General features: G+C 38.6%; 1 long non-coding RNA gene across 1 annotated transcript in view; it reads right to left on the bottom strand.

The window, feature by feature from the left end:
- The window catches only part of LOC126964702 (uncharacterized), a 31980-nt gene extending 18271 nt beyond the window's left edge, over positions 1-13709 (bottom strand). The window contains exon 1 of the long non-coding RNA XR_007729420.1: positions 13465-13709. This is a non-coding gene — a long non-coding RNA (uncharacterized LOC126964702). The remainder of the gene's footprint in view (positions 1-13464) is intronic.
- Between the last annotated feature and the right edge of the window lie 7701 nt (positions 13710-21410).

Genomic DNA, 21410 nt, shown 5'->3' with positions numbered 1-21410 from the left:
GTGAAGCAGATTACTGCTTACACATTAGTGTAAGCATTACTGTGTTTCGGTCTGTTGGGCGCCGTAACTAGTGAAATTACTGGGCAAATGAGACTTAACATCTTATGTCTCAAGGTGACGAGCGCAGTTGTAGTGCCGCTCAGAATTTTTGGGGTTTTTCAAAGAATCCCGAGCGACACTGCATTGTAATGAGCAGGACGCATCAATTACCTACAGCTGACCGTCCTGCTCGACTCGTCCCTTATTTTCATAAAAAAAAAAGTAAAGGGGCTTTCACATGGGTAGAAGAACAGATAAAAACGAGTGTGCTTTAGACCAGTTCACCTTCAGTCATGCTGAAGTAAAACAAATTAAAATTAATTTATAAAATTATTCAAGAGCGAAATGAAATTGTGAAATGATCAAAATGACATATAAATATAAAATACTTCAACAAAAATTTATTTGAAAACTTTAAAAAAAATATTTATTTTAAATAACTATCTTAACAAAACTCAACTTTCCTTCGGCTAACCCGTTCATTCTTTTCGTAACTTCACATATTCACCAGTTTTATCAACTTAGCCTAATAAATATAATATTACACAATTTAAGAATCAGACGAGAACCAAGCATCATTTCCTTCTATATAATCTGGTATAAGTAAGTCTTCTTCGTCAAACGCATAATTCTATGTTATTGGAATTCTTTGAATACTTAGTCGCAATGATGCGTGACGCCAGATGTGGATGCGTTACCAATGACGCGTGACGAGTACGATGCTCGTTGTAGTAGAAATAATAAATTATAAATTGACCCACGGTCGAGCTGGTGTAACTTGCACGATTAAAATGCCCTGTAAATGTAGATTTAAAAGAGAGGCACTAAGTTTCTTGCCAATATCTTTTTTTTTGACAATCGAGACGAGTAGAACTTTCAGCCGATGGTAATTGATACGAACTGCCCATTACAATGCGGCACCACAATTACGCTCGCCACCTTGAGACATTTAAGTCTCGTTAGCCCAGTAACTACACTAGCTACAACTCCCTTCAGACCGAAACACAATAATGCTTACACATTACTGCTTCACGGTAGGAAAAGGCGCCGTTGTGGCACCCACCCTTAATCTAGGCGTTACTTGTGCAAAGAAGCCTCCTACTGGAAAATGCCCTTAGTCAGGGTTGGTTTTTGTTTTGTTACGCCAAAGTAGAATAACTTCTTGCGTGTGTATATAAGTACACACACACTTTTTTTTGCCTATTTAGCAGCGGATGGTGGGTTTAATATTCGCTAGTAGAGTAGCATAGAACTACAACACCAGATAAATAAATAACTTATAATTTGTATATATTTGGGTTTTATTTTTTTATCATCAGACGGAAGACGTCCACCGCTGGACAAAGGCCTCCCCCAAAGATCTCCACGACGATCTAATGTATTCCGGCGATCTTGACCAGATCGTCGGTCCATATTGTGGGGGGTATACCAACACTGCGTCTTCCGGTACCTGGTCGCCATTCTAGGACTTTACCGCTCTAACGCCCATCTGTCCGTCGAACTAAATGCCCTGAACTGAAGTGGCAGTTGGTAAACTGCCACTTCAGTTTCGCAATCATTAGGGCTATGTCGGTAACTTTGATTCTCCTACGGATCTCCTCATTTTTGGTTCGATCTCGCAGGGAAACTCCGAGCGTAGCCCTCTCCATTGCCCTCTGAGCGACCATCAGCTTTCTCATAAGGACCATATTAGGGTTATGGTAGCAGAATTAGGCGACCTTATCGTTACAGCAATCTCTTCCAAATTGCCCAATTGTTCCCAAATCAAATGAATTCTAATTTATTACGAAAGTGTCGTTTTAAGGCGACACTAAATGCCAGCGACCTTGAGCGATATGAGTTCACGGCTGCCGGCCCGCCATCTATGTAACAAAGCTAATATTTTCAAAATTCTTTGGGTGGAAAACAGTTTCTACAATCCTCGTTATTCACTACTAATCTGAATAAATGAACCTACACAAAAAAGTACAAGCTATAAGAATAACTTTTCTGTGAGAAGTAATATAAATGTTCATAGCTCGAAATGCTATACTTTCACCAGAAAACTTGTCTAAAAAAAACCATGTTTGCGTGTTTTCTGCTTACTCTTCGCCTTAATTCATAAAATGGAAGTCCAGCGTTGGTTTAACAACCAGTAAGCATTCTGAGTTGGGGCCATTTTTGTACGTTTCAGTTTTTGTTTGTTTATAGCTTTGATCGTTTGTTTATAGAATTATACGCCTAGATAAACTATGACTGCTGTGAAAACTAACTAACTAACTAAGAACTAACCTCTATTTTGAGCAATTCACACACACTAACACATAGTGTCATACAAATCGCGAGTGTAAGACGTAGCTTGTCACGCACACTCAACTTATATTCCTGGCCTGTATATATCGGTTGTCTAACAGCAAGAGACTCTATCTAGACGTATAAATTATCCAAGGTTTAAAGTGTTTCCTATCATAAGTTTATTTTAATATTTATATATACTTACTATTCGTTACGTTTCAAATAAATATTTTTTCTTCTTTCTAAAACATAATAGCATTCTAAACTAAACACAACCATTAGTTATATCTTCAAACAAATATAATGCCGCAATGGACACATTTTAACCGAACTTATCAATTACGTGGTTACTCATCGTAAACTATATTAAATATTAATGCTTTCTTAAAGGTAGCCGGTCACACAGGCGCCAATTAAGGTGGTCGGCCACTGTGTAATAAGGGCCCACCCTTACACTTAAGATACTCACACCCTTAATTTACTTGGTTAATGAACTATGCTACATCTATTATATCTATATATGTGTTTTATTTTATTTTTACCAATTTATAATAATAACATAATATGATATGATATTGACACACTTTTACACAAATTATCTTGTCCCAAACTAGGCAAAGCCAAAAACTTAAATAATTTAATCGTCTACATTGAGCCTCTTGTTGCTAGACAACCGATGAAAACAGGCCGGGGTTATTACTTTAGTGTGCGTGATAAGCTTCGATTTACACTGGCGATTGGTATAACTCAAAATCGAGTCAAAATAGAGGTTAGTTCTAAATTTTTTTCGACGTTCTCAGAGCTGTCGTGTCCTGTGCAAAAAGCAACAGGGCATTTTAGTGGCAGTATCACTTATCAACATCATCATAATTACAACTGGAAGATGTCCACTGCTGGACAAGGGCGTCCTCCAAAGATCTCCATTACGATCGGCCCTGAGCTGCCCTCATCCAACCTATTCTGGCGATCTTGACCAGATCGTCGGTCCATCTTGTGGTGGGCCTACCAACACTGCGTCTTCCGGTACGAGGTCGCCATTCGAGGACTTTACTGCCCCAACGGCTATCTGTCCTTCGAGCTATGTGCTCTGCCCACTGCCACTTCAGTTTTGCAACCATCTGGGCTATTTCAGTAACTTTGGTTATGCTACGGATCTCCTCATTTCTGATTCAATCTCGCAGGGAAACTCCGAGCATAGCCCTCTTCGTTGCCCTCTGAGCAACAGTGAGTTCCTTATAAGGCCCATAGTCATTCACTAGTATAAATTTTGACTAACATAAATTAGGTTAAAATCTTATCTTCATAAGTGGTTATAAATACACGTCGACGACCATGTTGTAGTTTAGCTTCCAGTACAAGATGTGGATTGAGCTTCCTTATGCTGTGTTTTCACGACGATACGACATGGGTACCTTCAAAAAAAGCGCATACTCCTTCCTTAAAGGCCGGCAACTCTCCTGTGATTCCTCTGGTGTTGCAAGAGATTTTGGGCGGCGGTGATCACTTAACACTAGGTGACCCGTACGCTCGTATATCCTCCTATTCCATAAAAAAAAGATTCACAAACTAAGTCCAAAACTATTAAAAACGAGTATAAAGGGCCACTTTATTAATAAAAAGATATATGATTTCTTTTATATAATTAACAAGTTTTTTTATATTATACTGAAGCCTAAATAAAATCAAATCAAAATCACTTCATTCATGTAGGTCAAGGAAATGAGACTTATGAATGTCAATGGCTTTCTTTTCTTTTAATATTAACCGCCACTTCGGAAAGAGTTGAGCTTTAATGAGAAGATGTGGCAAGAAACTCATTATAAAATAGCAATATTTACAGGTTCATTTTTTTACAAATAATTTGAGTTACATTATAATATGTAAAGTGACGAAACAAAAATTCTCCAACATCAAATAGGTCTCAATGCCTTACACGAGTAAGTCAAAAAAGTAAATGTAAATTAATAAGTAAACAAAAGAGTTCGTGAGTTCAGTAGATGCATCAATGACCTTATATCCACCACTTATACATGAAACCAATGACGTTATATCTACACATACTGTGAATAAATAAATTTAAAAATGTTTCATCTTTCTCTAAATTAGTTCAATCCTGATAAATATTCTTTTAGAAATTTGATACATAACTATATTAACCTACCTAATCTAATATATAAAATTCTCATGTCGCGGTGTTTGTAGTTAACTAACTCCTACGAAACGGCTTGACCGATTCTCATGAAATTTTGAGTGAATATTGGGTAGGTCTGAGAATCGAACAACATCTATTTTCCATCTCCCTAAATGTTAAAGATGGTCAACACGAAATTTTTATTTTAAATTTATTTGACATTTTTTTTTAAATTTGTTTGATTATGAGTCAGCATTAAAAAATACATACAACTTCAAATTTTCACCCATCTACGATCAACAGTTACTTTTGTATCGCGATTTTAATATCGGCAATACAACGTTTGCTGGGTTAGCTAGTAACCTATAATATGCTTCTATGGACAAATAGAAATTACCCCATAAATATGTCACAATGAATATATAAATCCGAAAATTATTTGCTAAATACTTACCAAAACAGCCGTATATAGATTATCTATAATCCTGACATATCAATAACAGCCCCTTCTATTTTCAAAAGGGTCACAGTCTATGCAAAACTAATCTTTGTTTATTGACGTTGATGACAATAGACCATAGACAATTTAAAAAAGGATAATGACGGAGTTTATGCTCTATAGTTTATAGTGCGTTCGTGACTGTGCATAGTGAAGCTGTTAAAGTAATCTCCCTATATTATTTATCCAGGATTAAATGACGTCACAATTTTGTAAATATTAGTTAATGAATGGCTTGATTGATAATTCTAATGATGACGTGGTTGTTTTAAATTGAATGGATGTGGTAGAAGAATATTTTGGTGTTATTGTGCGTACATTACTCAAAATATATGTTAGCTGTCAACCTCAATTTTTTTAAAGTTTTCACAGCTGTCACAGTCTATCAAGACGTAAAAATTATCTCAGTATTATATATTTTGCGCTCTTTTTAATGAAGTATACAATATTGTATTGCCATTGTTACTGCTATAAAATAATCATACTCTTGAGTAAATATAATATTATATTATATTATAACTTGATTTAATAGCAGGCAGAAAAAATGTCTCAAATTCCAATTGAAACGTGCATTTCACTTAGCCTTTTGATTATTGTAAGGAAAACGTTATTTACTGGCCAGTAACAATTTATGTGACATCCTTTTTTATTATTTTAAGAATTCGCAACTAGACTATAAGCTCATCCCAAAATACAATAAAAGAATACTAGTTATTAGGTAGATGAATATTTTAAAAATCGCCATAAGGCTTATAAAAGGATTTTTCCTTACATAATTTATACGTCTAGATAGGCTCTTGTTGTTAAACAACCGATAAAAACAGGCCACGAATATTTGTTTAGTGTGCGTGACAAGCTACGTCTTACACTCGCGATTTGTATGACACTTTGTGTTAGTGTGCGTGAATTGCTCAAAATAGAGGTTAGTTCTAAAGTCTATCTTTTCAACGTTTTCACAACTGTCATAGTCTATCTAGACATATTATAAATGATCTAAGGTTTTTTCCATATAATTATGTTTCGCGATGTAAGAAGGTGTTACCTCCATTTTACTGTCGACGAGGAGCTATGTGCAAATGTGCTTTATATTTTAAAATCAATGCAAATAGTCTTCTGCGTTCTATTTTTAATTTCAACATGCTTTTTTACTGTGTGAACTATAGATAATATTAATTTGTTTTTTCTTCGTAGTTCCACTTTTCTATACATAAATTCGCTTTGTTCAGAATGTGAGAAACTAAAATGACCTAATAAGAGACTAAGATTTAGGCCGGACTCCTGTGAGTTTTCCCCTCTAGCGTCGAATGTGTATTACGGACAAACAGAGTACTTAAGAAGACCTACCTATTATAGATAGGCATAATTTTTTTTTTTCTATTTATATAACAGTTTTTCTAAATTTCTTAATAAGTAGGTACCTATTAGATCACGAAAACTAACATTTTATTGATTTTCCTATAACCTAATTTTATGTGGTAAACTTTCAGTATAAATTAAGTATAACTTAAACTTGGTTCTACTAAAGATCTAATGGCTTTTTTCACCAAAACATAAGTTAATTTCAATTCTTCAAATACGTTTTATATATTAAAGAAAATTAATATGTAAACAAGATAAAAAAGCAAATCATAGAAAATTTTATTTTACCATTTAAATAAATCAATACGTAAGTATCCATCCCTACTCTGTGACAAAAAACACAATTTCATATTGAGCTACATTTGATAATAGCGCCCTCTAGTATATGATTGAGCCATCATGTCCGCCAAAAACAAGATCGTATGTCTTTGTTACAACACAAAATGCATATCCATTACTCTCATTCATAACGGATAATTGTAACAGATGGCGCTCATTCGCAATATTATAACTACGTAAGTCACGAGAATGTTACTGACGATAATAATAATTATTTGTCTGTTTTTAAAACTACGTCTGTCGAGATGCCTCGGAAAATAAAATAATAAGATTATTGCTCAAATAACGGCAAAAAAAACAAGGACATAATAATACGAAGTAAATTTTTATTACTTTTATTAATACTTTCATCCACGTCAGAAATGAGACTCGTGAGTAAGTAGTGGATCATTAACATTCTAAACCATCACCACAAAGTATTGACGCCGATCAAACACAGATTCGATATCAAGCATTTGCCTCTAATAATTTATTACAATAATTACAAGTAGGTACTATTTCAGAGTTCAAGGTCCATAATTATTATTATTATCTTGTTTTAATGGTATCTTCGTTATTTAAAGACGTGAAGCGAAGCCTTTTGAGTGTTTGTGTGGGATGTTGTATTATTGTACCTTATATTATATTATATGTAAGTACTTAGATACACGATAAGATATTCGATAGGGTAACCATGATTTTGAGAAAAAAAATACACAATACAATTATTAATATAAAAAATTATATGATATTCGTACCACAGATCTAAAACACAAAACGTATAATATGACTTAATTTGATACGTTATATGGTCAAAAAAAGTAGCAAAATTACAAATCGTATGAAGGTCGAAAGAACAGAGAGCGGTGCCGGCTTTAAATGGCGTCTGCCTGTTGGGATATCTCAACTTTAGAATTATTGTGATCGAAACCCTATAGATATCGCCCATTTACAGTACATGATGACCATAGATATTCAAAACCATGCCGTAATTTAGTTTCTGAGAGTGTTGCTGTTAAGTGACATCAATACGCAACGCTAATAGCCTAGACACATGGTCGGATTTGTGCGACCGGACCATCGGAACGCGGGCGGATGCCTCGCACGAATTGGTCCGGCGTCGTACTCGGTACGATTCGGACGGTAATAATAATAATTTGTGTGATTGACAATGCGACATACCATCTCTTATACTAGTTCTCTACCAGACCGCGTCCGATGGGTCGGCCGTGCCAAACCCGATCATTTGTTTAGGGTATAAGCGATCGAGTCATTCAAGTAGATATGGGATTTAAGCAGCTCGGCTTTGGATTAGGTCGTAATCGTTTTAAAATTATAATAATCAACATTTTTATAATAATTTTCCAGAAAAATGTAAAGTCATGGTCACTATCCAAAGTGTTGGGTACTTATTACTTGTATGTCGGCTGTGTGACATACATTTATAAAATACAGACGGAGCATAATATTATATGGACAAACAGTTCATTACCATTTTTGGACCGATATTGAAAAATGTAAGAAAGCGAGATTATTTTGGTTACCTTAGCGCTTTATGAAAAAATTTGATTTTTTTTTCATTTATTTGAGAGATCTATACTTACATTATATAATTTACGTTAAAACTGTACATTCAATATTTTCAGAAATACTTGCGGTGTACTTTTTAGAAGTTTTGTCTGTTTGGCCGTTTATCTTTATGTTTATCCGAGCAAAATGCAAAAACTACTGAATATATTTTATTCAAATTTTGCATCAATATGTACATGAGTTTGGGACACTTTATTATAGGGGTTACAGGCAGGAGTAAGTAATAATATATAAAAAAAATAGTTAATTATACATTTTAAGAGAGAATTATGTAACTCCTCTAATTTTAAATGATTACAGAGTTTATATGCTCTTAATTTTAACAACACATAATAATTTGCTTACAAAAAGTATTATTATCTAAAAATTATGAATTCAACGTGTTAAGACATCAAATGGTACAAACTATTATAATTAAGTATTTAACGGGTGGCGATAAGTTAGTTAAGCGAATCGACAACAACATATAGATTCAATATCCATTAAATATAATATGAGGGGCCTAGCTTGCCTTTGAAAGTTATCACTGATTCAAACTGAACCGTTGAAACGAAAAGGAAGCAATTGGAAATTCTTCTGCCTCCGAAAATTCTTCTGCCTTGTGGGAATTATCATGAAGCTCTCTTTTTTTAGGTTCTCATAGTTGGGTTGGTTAGGTTGTCATAATTTCGTGTGTTGTTATTTCAGTAATTTTGTTTTTATTTATTTATTAAGGAAACAAACAGATACCTCACTATAGTAAAAATTAAGATAAATAAAATATAAAGTTTTGTTAACTATTAGCTTCCTGACTGCTAACGCTGCCATATGGCAACGGCATGAGACCACCGTTTAGTACGTTGTTATAAAGTTAGCACACAAGATATTAGATATATCCTAGAATAGTTTCACTGAGAACACAAAAGAAATTACACAGACACGACAACAGAACGTTTAGATAAAAATACCAGAATATTTACTCATATTACGTACTAATACACAATATTATATAAATCAAGACACTGACAGACATACTATTGGATATAATAATGAATAAAGGTTTAAGGTAAGGAAAGTAATTGTTGTTTTAACTTATTCTTAAATGACGCAGTAGAGGAAATGAATAAAGGTTTAAGGAAAGGAAAGTAATTGTTGTTTTAACTTATTCTTAAATGACGCAGTAGAGGAGTGCGAAAACAGTTTGACATTAATGTAAGAATCCAATGAAGAACATAATAATATGTGAAGAGGCGCTCGAAACCCGATATTGGTTCTAGGAGTCGGTAAGTTGAAACTTCTGTGCGTGCGTAAAGACCTGGCAGGAACATTGAATGGCAAAAGCTTGTGAAGTTCGGGACAAGTTAGTTCATACACACACATTTTTCTTAAGGTGATACAGTATATAAAGTGGCGTCGTGTCTACGCATAAGTGGCCCTGAGAACCACGGTGGCCTTACTAAGTTATAAAAATATTAGGTTTATGATTTCTAACAGTTAAAGTTAATCAGTTTGGTCCTGTGAGAGTCACATCACTTTTAGGCCACTCTAGTTCTACCGAAAATGATAAGTTTGAAATTGTTTAATCGCCTCGTAGATCGCTCATAGAGACATGAACACTGATGTATTTCCTAACAGATTTTGATTTTGCCCTGTGCTTCCCAGGGGCGTAAAAATAATAGAGAAGGCCCGAGAGTGTCGTAAGAGGTGACTTAGGTAATTACCAGTGGAAGGCTCCTTTGCACAGGATGTCAGCTAGATTTTTACTAACGGTGCCTATTTCTGCCGTGAAACAGTAATGTGTAAACGTTACTGTGTTTCGGTCTGAATGGCGCCGTAGCTAGTGAAATTACTGAGCAAATGAGACTTAATATCTTATGTCTCAAGGTGACGAGCGCAGTTGTAGTGCCTCTTAGGGTTTTTCAAGAATCCTGAGCGGCACTGCATTGCAATGGGTTGGGCGTATCAATTACCATCAGCTGAACGTCCTGCTCGTCACGTCTCTTATTTTCATATAAAAAAAAATAGCACTCCGTCTATGTTATATATGACTCTATGGCAGCTACTCGTGGGAAAGTATCTCTCTGCATGAAGCGCCGGCGCACGTCTTGCTCTCAATTACATTTCAACTCTCATGCTTGACCTTTCCACCCCCAAGCTTCAACTCGCGCCGCAAAAACATCAAAGGCTTTCTCCGCTTTGACAACGATACATATTTTTCATATAAAACATCAACCTAGCGAAACTCTCTAAGAAAAAGGCGATTCACTCGATTGTATGAAACGAGCAGTCATTAATTGATTGATAGATGACGGCTATATTCTTGTAAAAAAGGAGATAGCGGAAATCCACTACGTTATAAGCAACTATTTGCTTTAAAACTTAGCCGGATTATACTTCGTCGTCATTCGCCATACTACTACTATTTCAAACGTATAATGTATGCCAATGATTGCACGTTTCACGTGGTGTTGCTAGATGAGAATGCTTGGAGTTTCGTGGACCGAGCTTCGCACCAACGTCTCCATCCACCAAGAACTTGGCATAAAACAACGCCTTTCGGTGTTAGTACAGAGTCGCATACTTAAATTCTTCAAACACGTCTCCCGACGCAAAAGAAAGTCCATCACTGTCGTGCAGGGCAAAGTAGAGAGACCAGAGAGCGAGGAAGTTGCCCATGCGATTGACTGACCAAATTAAGTGTGCTGTGGGCGGTCATTTGAACGAGTGTACCAGTCAGCCAGCAAGGAAAAATGGCGAATGCTCGTGAGACGAATCACATCTAACCCAAAAGATGTCACTTCGTGATGACCACGACCTCTCTGCCAAGAGTGTTACAAAGAAGAAGAAGGAGAAGAAGGGGCAAACGAGCGAGAGGCTCACGTCATATAACGTGTTGAGGCAACCGCTCAAGGACATCCGCAGCACCAGGGGTTAGGAGATGCGTAGCCGGCCTCTAAGTTGTAGTATGCTCTATGCTTGAAGGTCCCTAAGTCGTATCGGTTGGGGGAAAACTGCAGCCGATAATTAATTCCTGAAAGTTGGCTGTGTGAGGCAAGAATTTCCTCGCAAATGTGATCATGTGCATTCTATAACCAAATAGAATGACGGTAATTTAATTCGGGGTTAAACACCTACCATTGAGAGAAATTTATGTGCGTCTTTTGACGGTTGTCAGACTTGGTCGCCTACGCAAATACAGATTAAAAAACTAGAGACTTGCCAAAGAGCCATGGAGAGGAGTATGCTGAATATTAATAAAACACATAAAGTTCGAAACATAGACTTAAGACAGAAAACAAAAATCACTAATGTCACTAATACTATAAGAAAATTTAAATGGCGCTGGACGGGACACACCCTTCGGGGTATAGACAAATGGAGCAAATGTATCACAGACTGGTATCCCAGAAACTTTAAAAGGAAACCGGGGGGACAATACAGGAGAAGGTCAGACGAACTTAGGACGATAGCAGGCAAGACATGGTATAGGTTATCTAAAGATAGAAAAGAGTGGAAGAAGTTGGAAGAGGCCTTTGTCAATAGACAACCAGATAATGATAGATACTTAGCAAAGGATAGTTTGTAAGTATATATGTAAATGATACTATCTGAATAAAGGCTATATATTATTATTATTATGTGCGTCTTTTAATGGCAAATATAGAAAACATCTTGTCAGAAGAGAGTAGGTACTCTGTGCATGGACTTAATTATCATATAGCATATTCTAGCGTATAAACAATCTGAGAACCCGATAATGCATGTAACAATTATTTATCTATTATATTTGTCAGTGTGTTTACCAGTGGGAGTCTTTACACAAGATGCCGGCTAGATTATGGGTACCACAACGTCGCCTTTTTCTGCCGTGAAGCAGTTATGTGTTAACATTATAGTGATTCGATCTGAAGGGCGACGTAGCTAGTGAAATTACTGAGAAAAAGAAACTTAACATCTTATGTCTCTAGGTGACCAGCGCAGTTGTAGTGCCGCTCGGAATTTTTGGGTTTATCAAGAATCATGAGCGGCATTGCATTGTAATGGGCAGGGCGAATTAATTACAATCAGCAAAACGTCCTGCTCGTCTCGTTTTTTTTTTAAAAATGTATGTGTTAGCTAGTTTAATATTCAAAATACTAAGGAGCCACTCCCAAGTGGCTGACTGTTTATGACTTCTCAATCAAAAACAATAGATTCGCTTTCCTCTTCTATCTTGCTGTATCTCCGTTAGGGATGTTCTTCTATGTTTGTATTCGTTGTCCTCAAAACGTATACCTTAATAGACTATTAAATAAATAAATAAAAATAAAAAGCCTTTTATTTCCATACTAAATTACATAATTAAGTTAAACTAAATTTAAAAATTAAAACAAACTTATAATTATTATTGTTAAAACAAACTTAACTTAACTTAAGCCTAATATTATAAGAACTTAAAAATGGAATAGTTTTATGTTAGTATTTTTTTCTTTTTCTATTTCTAAATAACTAATGTTTAATTAGTAGTATGGGCCCCTCTTTGGGTGAAGGCCTCCTCCATTTTTTTCCACACTATACGGTCTTTGCCCAATATTAGCCAGTCTTTTCCAGCGTATTCCATCACATCATCAGCCCACCTCTTACACGGTCTTCCAACTTTTCTAAGACCCACTGGCCCTTATTTAGGTTATTACAATACTATATTATTATCTACGCTCCGAATTATTACCGTTTTTACCATAGATAATTCTGATTGTTATGCAACAACTTTTAATGTGGGAACATCGTGAAGTCGGGATGGATAATGACGTATTTGATCTTATGCTAGTACGTATACTGTCTGTAATGTGTATTTGATGCCAATTGAAGTAAATATGATTTCACTGTTATAAAGTTATGAGATCTTACATTTGGGGTAAAAAATAGGTAATACTACCCGGATCATATTATTATATACGTCTAGACACTGATGACAGCTGCGAAATCGTCAAAAACTAACTGTGACTTTAGAACTAACCTCTATTTTTGCAATTTATGCACACTAACACAACGTGTCATACAAATCGCGATTGTAATACGTCGCTTGGCACGCGCAGTAAACTTATATTCCTGGCCTGTTTTTATCGGTTGTCTAACAGCAAGAGTTTCTATCTAGACGTTTTAATTATCTAAGCTACCGTTATATTCAAATTCAAATTCAAATATTTTTATTCAAAATAGGACGTGACATCACTTATATATATAAATATATATATAGTCAAAAACTACCACCCATTCCAAAATGAATGCCTCAGACCTGAGAAGAATGGGCGCAACAAACTCAGCGGGCTTTTTTTTTCATCGAATAAATATGTTTACAAAGTAATATTGTACAATTAAACTTATTATTTAATAGCCTGAGGGCGGTCACTCTAATCCCAATCTGTGGTATCATTAAGAAAGTCATTTATGTTATAGTAACCTTTACCACACAAACGTTTTTTAACAATTCTTTTGAATAGCGTTATACTTTTGTTTTGAACATTTTCTGGGATTTTGTTGTAAAAGCATATACATCGCCCCACAAAAGACTTACTAACTCGACTTAGCCGAGTAGTAGGCATTATAAGTTTATGTTTGTTCCTGGTGTTAGCATTGTGCTTATGACAGTTTCTGGCAAATTCACTGATGTGCCTATGAAACTGCATTTCATTATCAAGAATATATTGAGAAGCAACAGTCAAGATGTTAATTTCTTTGAATTTTGCTCTCAATGATTCTTTAGGACCTAGGTTATAAATAGCGCGAATAGCCCTCTTCTTCAACACAAATATTGTATTAATATCGGCAGCGTTGCCCCATAGCAATATACCATAGGACATAATACTATGGAAATAACTAAAGTATACTAGTCGCGCCGTATCTATGTCAGTTAATTGTCTAATCTTTTTAACCGCGTATGCTGCAGAACTAAGTGTGTTCGCCAATCCTTCAATATGTGGGGCCCCATTGTAATTTGGAATCTAGAGTTATGCCAAGAAATATAGCAGATTCCACCGGTGCTATCACCTCTTCGTTTAACAAAACATTTGCTTTTTATGTAACAAATTTAATGTATTTAGTTTTCTTGCTATTTCACAATAGGTTATTAGCGCTAAACCAGTACACGATGTCAGATAAAATATCGTTCACTTCGTCATACATAGTTTGGTTTCTTTTCACTTTGAAAATCAGTGAAGTGTCGTCCGCAAACAATACTACCTTATGTTTTTTCTCTATAAGATTAGGAAGATCATTTATATAGATAAGGAAGAGGAACGGTCCAAGAATAGACCCTTGTGGTACCCCCATACTGAGAAGAGTCCCAGGAGATCTCTTGCCATTCACGTCGACCCTCTGAATTCTTTTGTTTAGATATGAAGTCAGAAGATCGAGCGCAGTTCCTTTTATGCCATAGTGGTATAGCTCACTGAACACAATCAAAAGCCTAAGTTAAATCACAGAAGATGCCTAGTGCATTCTGCGATTCCTCCCAGGCATCAAAAATATTCTTAATTAGCTCAACACCTGCATCCGTTGTTGAACGTCCCCTAGTAAAGCCAAATTGTTTCAAATGAAGTAACTTATGAGAGTTAAAGTAAGTAAGCATTTGGCTTAAAATTATTTTTTCAAAAATTTTACTAAGGGTCGGCAAAACCGACACAGGACGATAGTTATTCGGGTCAGAAGAGCAACCCGACTTAAATATTGGTGTAATATTACTATGTTTCAGAAGGTCAGGAAACACGCCACGACTAATACATTTGCCCTGTGCTGCCTCGGGGCGTAAAAAGAATAGGGTAGTCCCAGGTCCAAGGGTGTCGTAAGAGGCGACTACGGGCTTTTTTAAAGTGGGAGAGTCACGCTGCTGCCTTATGACGTCAGCACAATCGGGCCAGACTCGTCCGGGTTACTTACCACACTCGCACAGAATACCGGCGTGAAATAGCGGCCTAGTGCCGCTATGTTTCGCATAGGTTAGTGTCGAGGACCGGAGGCCATTCCCCCCCGTCCTTCCCCCCCCCCCCCCAACAAAATATGAGAGCGGTCCTAAAAAATAAATTACCCCAGGAGGGTACCGGCTCTTGTAGAGCCGGAGAATCCCTCCCCGAGCGTTCGCGCTCGGGCTGCCCCTCGTATTCTGGGGAGGGCACAGTGCCGCGTATGTCACAGGACAAACAGGGCAGCAACACCACGGCACCCCGCTCCACGCTTAATGTGGACTTTTGTAACATCCGGGGAATTCACTCCAACTTAAACGCCGTCCACCACCACCTTGAGACGGCGCAGCCGGCCTTGTGTTTCCTTACGGAGACGCAGATATCTCGACCTAGCGATACGTCATATTTAACGTACCCCGGGTACAAAATTGAGCATAATTTCATGCCTCATGCCGGGGTATGTGTGTACGTTAGGGAGGATATCTGCTGTCGCCGTCTCGGCAATTTTGAGGGTAGGGGCCTGTCTACTCTCTGGCTCCGCGTAGATTTAGAGGACCGCGTCCGCATCTATGCGTGTGTCTACAAGTCCCATAGTGGTAACGCAGAAACGGATCACCTCATGGGCTGCGTTCAAGCGGCATTTGATGACGTGCTTGCTCAGATCCCCTCCGCTGAAATCGTAGTCTTGGGTGATTTCAACGGGCACAATGCCGCATGGCTTGGATCACGTACCACAGACTACGCAGGGCGATCTGTGCATAATTTTGCATTGGCGTATGGTCTGTCCCAATTGGTTGAGTCGCCGACGCGGCTCCCGGATGTGGATAGCCACATGCCGTCCTTATTAGATCTTCTGCTGACTACACATCCCGATGGTTACCAGGTCTCTGTCGACGCCCCTCTCGGAACGTCCGACCATTGCCTGGTCAGGAGTGTAGTGCCTATCCGACGCCAACGTCGCAGACCACCAGCGACCCGCCGTCACTACAAGTCAGCACTACAAGTCAGCAGATTGGGATAGGATGCGTTCCTTTTTTGCATCCTACCCTTGGGGCAGGGTTTGTTTCCTTTCAGATGATCCTAGTGCCTGCGCCGTTGCAGTAGCCGATGTGATGCTGCAGGGCATGGATATTTTTATACCAAGCTCTGTAGTACCGATCGGTGGCAGATCACAGCCCTGGTTCGATGCGTCAGTTAAAGCAGCATCTGACTGCAAAAAACAGGCGTATCGAACTTGGGTTGCGGCGCTGGGCTCAAAGGATCCGAACTGCAAAGTTCTGAAGAGGAAATATAACCGTGCCTCCAGATTTTTTAAGCGGCAAATCGCCCGTGCGAAATCGAAGCACGTCGTCAAAATTGGCGAGCAGCTTTCCAGTTACCCGACCGGAACACGCAAGTTCTGGTCGTTGTCGAAAGCTGCTCTTGGTAACTTCAACCAGCCGTCCATGCCGCCGTTGCACATGAGGAATGACACCCTGGCCCATACGGCAAAAGAGAAAGCCGATCTCCTGTGCACTCTTTTTTCCTCCAACTCGACTCTTGACGACAACGGAAAAACACCGCCGACCATCCCGCGGTGTCAGAGCTCCATGCCTGAAGTACAGTTCCGACAGAAAACTGTTAGGCGAGCTCTGTTTTCGTTGGACGTCAGGAAGTCGAGCGGGCCGGATGGCATTTCTCCAATCGTGCTTAGAACGTGTGCCCCTGAGTTGACGCCGGTGCTAACGCGTTTATTCCGGCACTCTTATTCAAAAGGCGTAGTCCCTGATTCATGGAAGTCAGCCCTTGTCCATCCGATCCCAAAAAAAGGAGACAGTTCGGATCCGGCAAACTACAGGCCTATTGCTATTACCTCCCTACTCTCCAAAATTATGGAGAGCATAATTAACCGCCAGCTCTTGGTATACCTTGAGGGTCACCAGTTGATCAACGACCGGCAGTACGGCTTTCGCCATGGTCGGTCGACTGGCGATCTTCTGGTATACCTAACACACAGATGGGCGGCGGCTATTGAAAGCAAGGGGGAAGGCCTGGCAGTTGGTCTGGATATACCGAAGGCCTTTGATCGTGTATGGCACAAGGCGCTCCTCGCAAAACTTCCATCATTTGGGCTTCCCGAGAGCTTATGCAAGTGGACCTCCAGCTTCCTCACTGGGCGCAGCATACAGGTCGTTATCGACGGTTATTGCTCGAATCCCAAGCCCGTGAACGCTGGAGTGCCCCAAGGCTGTGTGCTATCTCCCACGCTGTTTCTTCTGCATATCAATGATATGTTGGACACCGCCAACATGCATTGCTATGCAGACGACAGCACTGGTGATGCCGTATACACGGGCCATGCAGGTCTCTCTCGGGAAAACGTCGACCAGTGCCGGGTGAAACTTGTGTCTTCTATCGAGTCCTCTCTCGAGAAGGTCGCGGAATGGGGTAAGTTGAACCTTGTCCAATTTAACCCCCAGAAGACTCAAGTTTGCGCGTTTACCACTAAAAAAACCCCATTTGCCGTATCACCGCTCTTCGAGAACACTTCCCTTAAAGCCTCGCCTAGTATCGGAATACTGGGTCTCGAAATCTCGAGCAATTGCCAATTCCGTGGCCATCTGGAGGGCAAAGCCAAACTGGCTTCAAAGAAACTGGGCGTCATAAATAGAGCACGGCAATACTTCAAGCCGGCCCACATTCTAGCGCTCTACAAAGCGCAGGTCCGGCCTCACATGGAGTATTGCTGTCATCTCTGGTCTGGCGCACCCCAGTATCAGCTCGATCCATTTGACCGCGTGCAACGCAGAGCAGCTCGAATTGTCGTGGACCCAGTACTCTGTGAACGGCTGGATCACTTGGCGTTGCGTAGAGACGTCGCTTCATTGTGTGTCTTCTACCGCATTTATCACGGGGAGTGTTCCGAAGAGCTGTTCAACCTGATTCCTGCCGCCGAATTTCACCTTCCAACGACACGCCACAAGTTACGATATCATCCCCACCATCTGGATGTGTGGCGGTCCTCCACAGTGCGGTTTTCAAGGAGCTTTCTTCCTCGTACCACGAAGCTGTGGAATGAGCTTCCTTGTGCGGTGTTTCCGGGACGATACGACATGGGTACCTTCAAGAAAAGCGCGTACACCTTCCTTAAAGGCCGGCAACGCTCTTGTGATTCCTCTGGTGTTGCAGGAGAGTGTGGGCGGCGGTGATCACTTAACACCAGGTGACCCGTACGCTCGTTTGTCCATAAAAAAAAAAAAAAAAAATATTAAAGACTGCAAGATACGGTGCTATCACATAATCGCTGGATCTAACGTCGATGTCGTCACATCGTTACAATGAAAACTCCAAAAACATAGCATCAAAACACATGTACCTAACAACAATAAAACTGTAAGCCGTACTGACGCAACACGAAGAGCTGGAGGGAGTGAAAGGGGATTGGCAGGGGATTGGCAGGGGACATCGCGTTCCAGCGAGGTCCAGAGATAATATCACCGTGTAACAAATATATATTTTTTATTTGAATAAGATATTTGTGGACTGGATTAGCAAATAATTAAAGCTGATGTCCAAACGAAGACTACAGTCAATGCTTGATTTATTCATTAACTGTAGTTTATTAAATCAATCGCTAACCCAGTTTAGACGATTAGTTACAATGTTAATCAACGCCTTCTTTGTTACGCATGATTATAATAGCGTAGCGTAATTTAATGAATTTTTATACACGTTTGATAGTGGAGAATTGTTGATGAAGCACCTATCGCTACTAAGCTATTTCGCGAAGGAGATATATTTGTAAATAATTTAAATTTAGAGAGAGAAGAGATGCTACGTTTACGCACTATAGGACCACATGTAGAGGCCTAGAGAGAGGTGTTTGTTCTGCAGTGCCCCGGTTAGAATGCGTAATCTTTTCCCTACTTAACCTCAGTGCCTCATGCGCAGACTTGGATTAGGGTTTTGGAATGGGTTCAACCTGGACTATTGCTCCAGAGTTTATTATTCATTACTCCAGATTAAGCATGCAGATTGAAGCTTTGCATAGGTTGCTCGTGCATATGATATAGTCCGCACGCGTTGAGAATGGTGTGGCCCGCCATCTTGATGAAGTCGTATCGACGTCAGGAGCTCTATTAACAAAATCGAAAGCCGAAGTTTCAGTCCGAAGCTAAAGAACGACGTACTTCAAATTAAATCCTATTACTTTGGATCCGAATACGGACGGATTTCGTTTCCAAACCATAGACATAACTATAAAAAGTGAAGTTGTAGTTACGATCATAATAATATTTAAGAACGAAAAAGTAAACGAAAGACAAAATGTCTAATCGCGGACTTCGCGACATCGATCTTCGAATCGGAAACACTTTCGTATTAGGAAAATGTACGCTCCGTCAAATGAATCTTCGTATTTCGATTTTGGTAATAGACCTTCAGGCCCAAATCCTTTTTCATGTATTTCAATAAATGTATGGTCGATTTTCTGCTGATGAAACTAAAATATTATACAATAAATCAATACTAACTATCTGCAATTACGCCCAATTTTATTGGCATTATTTGTTTAATAGTTGATTGGGAAATGAGGTTATACACCGACCTATTAGATATTGCTTGGTAAATAATATAATCAGTGTAACAATTATAACCATTTAACAGTCCCTTCAGAACGGCCTTGACTTATTTTTTGTATAGTAGCTGGTATCTTTCACTTGTGTAACTTTCATACAAAATGAACAGCAAGGTCATATAAGTATCTATTTAATTTCCGTGTTTGATTTATCAAAAAAAATAATAAGAAGAAACAGTCGTACCTAAGTCTTAAAACAGTTTATTGGAAACCCAACAATTGCAGACTAACAGCCGATCCCAATATTCAGTCCGGATGTGGCCTACTTGAGTTAAAAATCGTAACTATCGTTGACTTTTCTGTCCCAATAAACTTATAACTCACCTTATCCGTTCAAGCTGTCAGTCAATGGGAGGACGTATAGCTTACTTAGCGATAGAAGTTTGTATGGAAATTGCAATTCACGCGTCCCAATATAAGGCGATAAGAATGACTTATCGGGCATATTGGGACAACTTCAGATTATTGACAGCTAATTACTGACAGTAGACGGTAGTAATTTATCTCTATCTCAACCTATCTAATCAATGTATTATAATCTGTTATCATACTAAATAAACTACAGAATTACTGCTGCCATAGGTTTATCGATTGGAATAAGATTGGAATGATGTGTCTTTTCAATCTAATATATAAAATTCTCATGTCACGGTGTTTGTAGTTAAACTCCTTCGAGACGGCTACACCGATTCTCATGAAATTTTCAGTGCATATTGGGTAGGTCTGAGAATCGGACAACATCTATTTTTCATCCCCCTAAATGTTAAGGGTGGTCCACGCCAATTTTTTTTTTAATTTTTTTTCACATTTTTTTTTTAAATTTGTTTGATTATGAGTCAGCATTCAAAATTCTTGCGTGGAAAACAGTTTATATGCTTACAATCCTCGTTATTATAATCTGAATAAATGAACCTACACAAAAAAGTACATGCTATAAGAATAACTTTTCTGAGAGAAGTACCAAAAAAATGCGTCACGCCATGCCAAAAAACTTGTTTAAAAACTTCAAAGAAAAGTGGTAGTCCAAAAAGGCTCGGCAGTGTCGGACAAATCTATTATAGCGACACAGAATAACAGAAACTACAGAACTATTGACAACAAACGTCAAAACGTACAGATGTAACGGTAATGAAACTGGAATCAGTACTGACGCAACAGGACGAGCGCGAGGGGGTGAAAGGGGAATGGGAGGGGATTTCACGTTCCAGCGAGGTCCAGAGAAATATTGCCGTGTAGTACATAGTGTTATATCTTGTAGAATGATATAGAACCCTGGCGTTCTAGTCTAACTCGCATTGGGACGCTTTATTCAGTTGCGGAAGTTACCCCCTACCATCGAAAATATCACGGCTATCAAGATTTAATGGTAAGGCAATTCGTGAAAGCTAGTCGGCCATAAAATCCAGAAGTAATTGTATAATTTAATTTATTTGTAACAGTGATAATATGAATTGTTACCGGCGAAGGTCACCGCGGAAGAAGCCTTCTAATGGTCTCTATTGTTGGACGGCATTATGCAATATAACACCTATTATTGTTTTATGAATTACATAACCCAAACTGGTATGGTGTCTGTTGATGACTTATTAATTATAGATTGTTACTGTTTATTATCTAGTACTGATTCCGACTTTTCTAATATTATAAATGTGAGCTGAACATCCAAAA

This window comes from Leptidea sinapis, chromosome 5 (assembly GCF_905404315.1).
Source record: "Leptidea sinapis chromosome 5, ilLepSina1.1, whole genome shotgun sequence".
NCBI classification, from domain to species: Eukaryota; Metazoa; Arthropoda; class Insecta; order Lepidoptera; family Pieridae; genus Leptidea; species Leptidea sinapis.
This window is presented reverse-complemented; position numbering and strand designations above follow the sequence as displayed.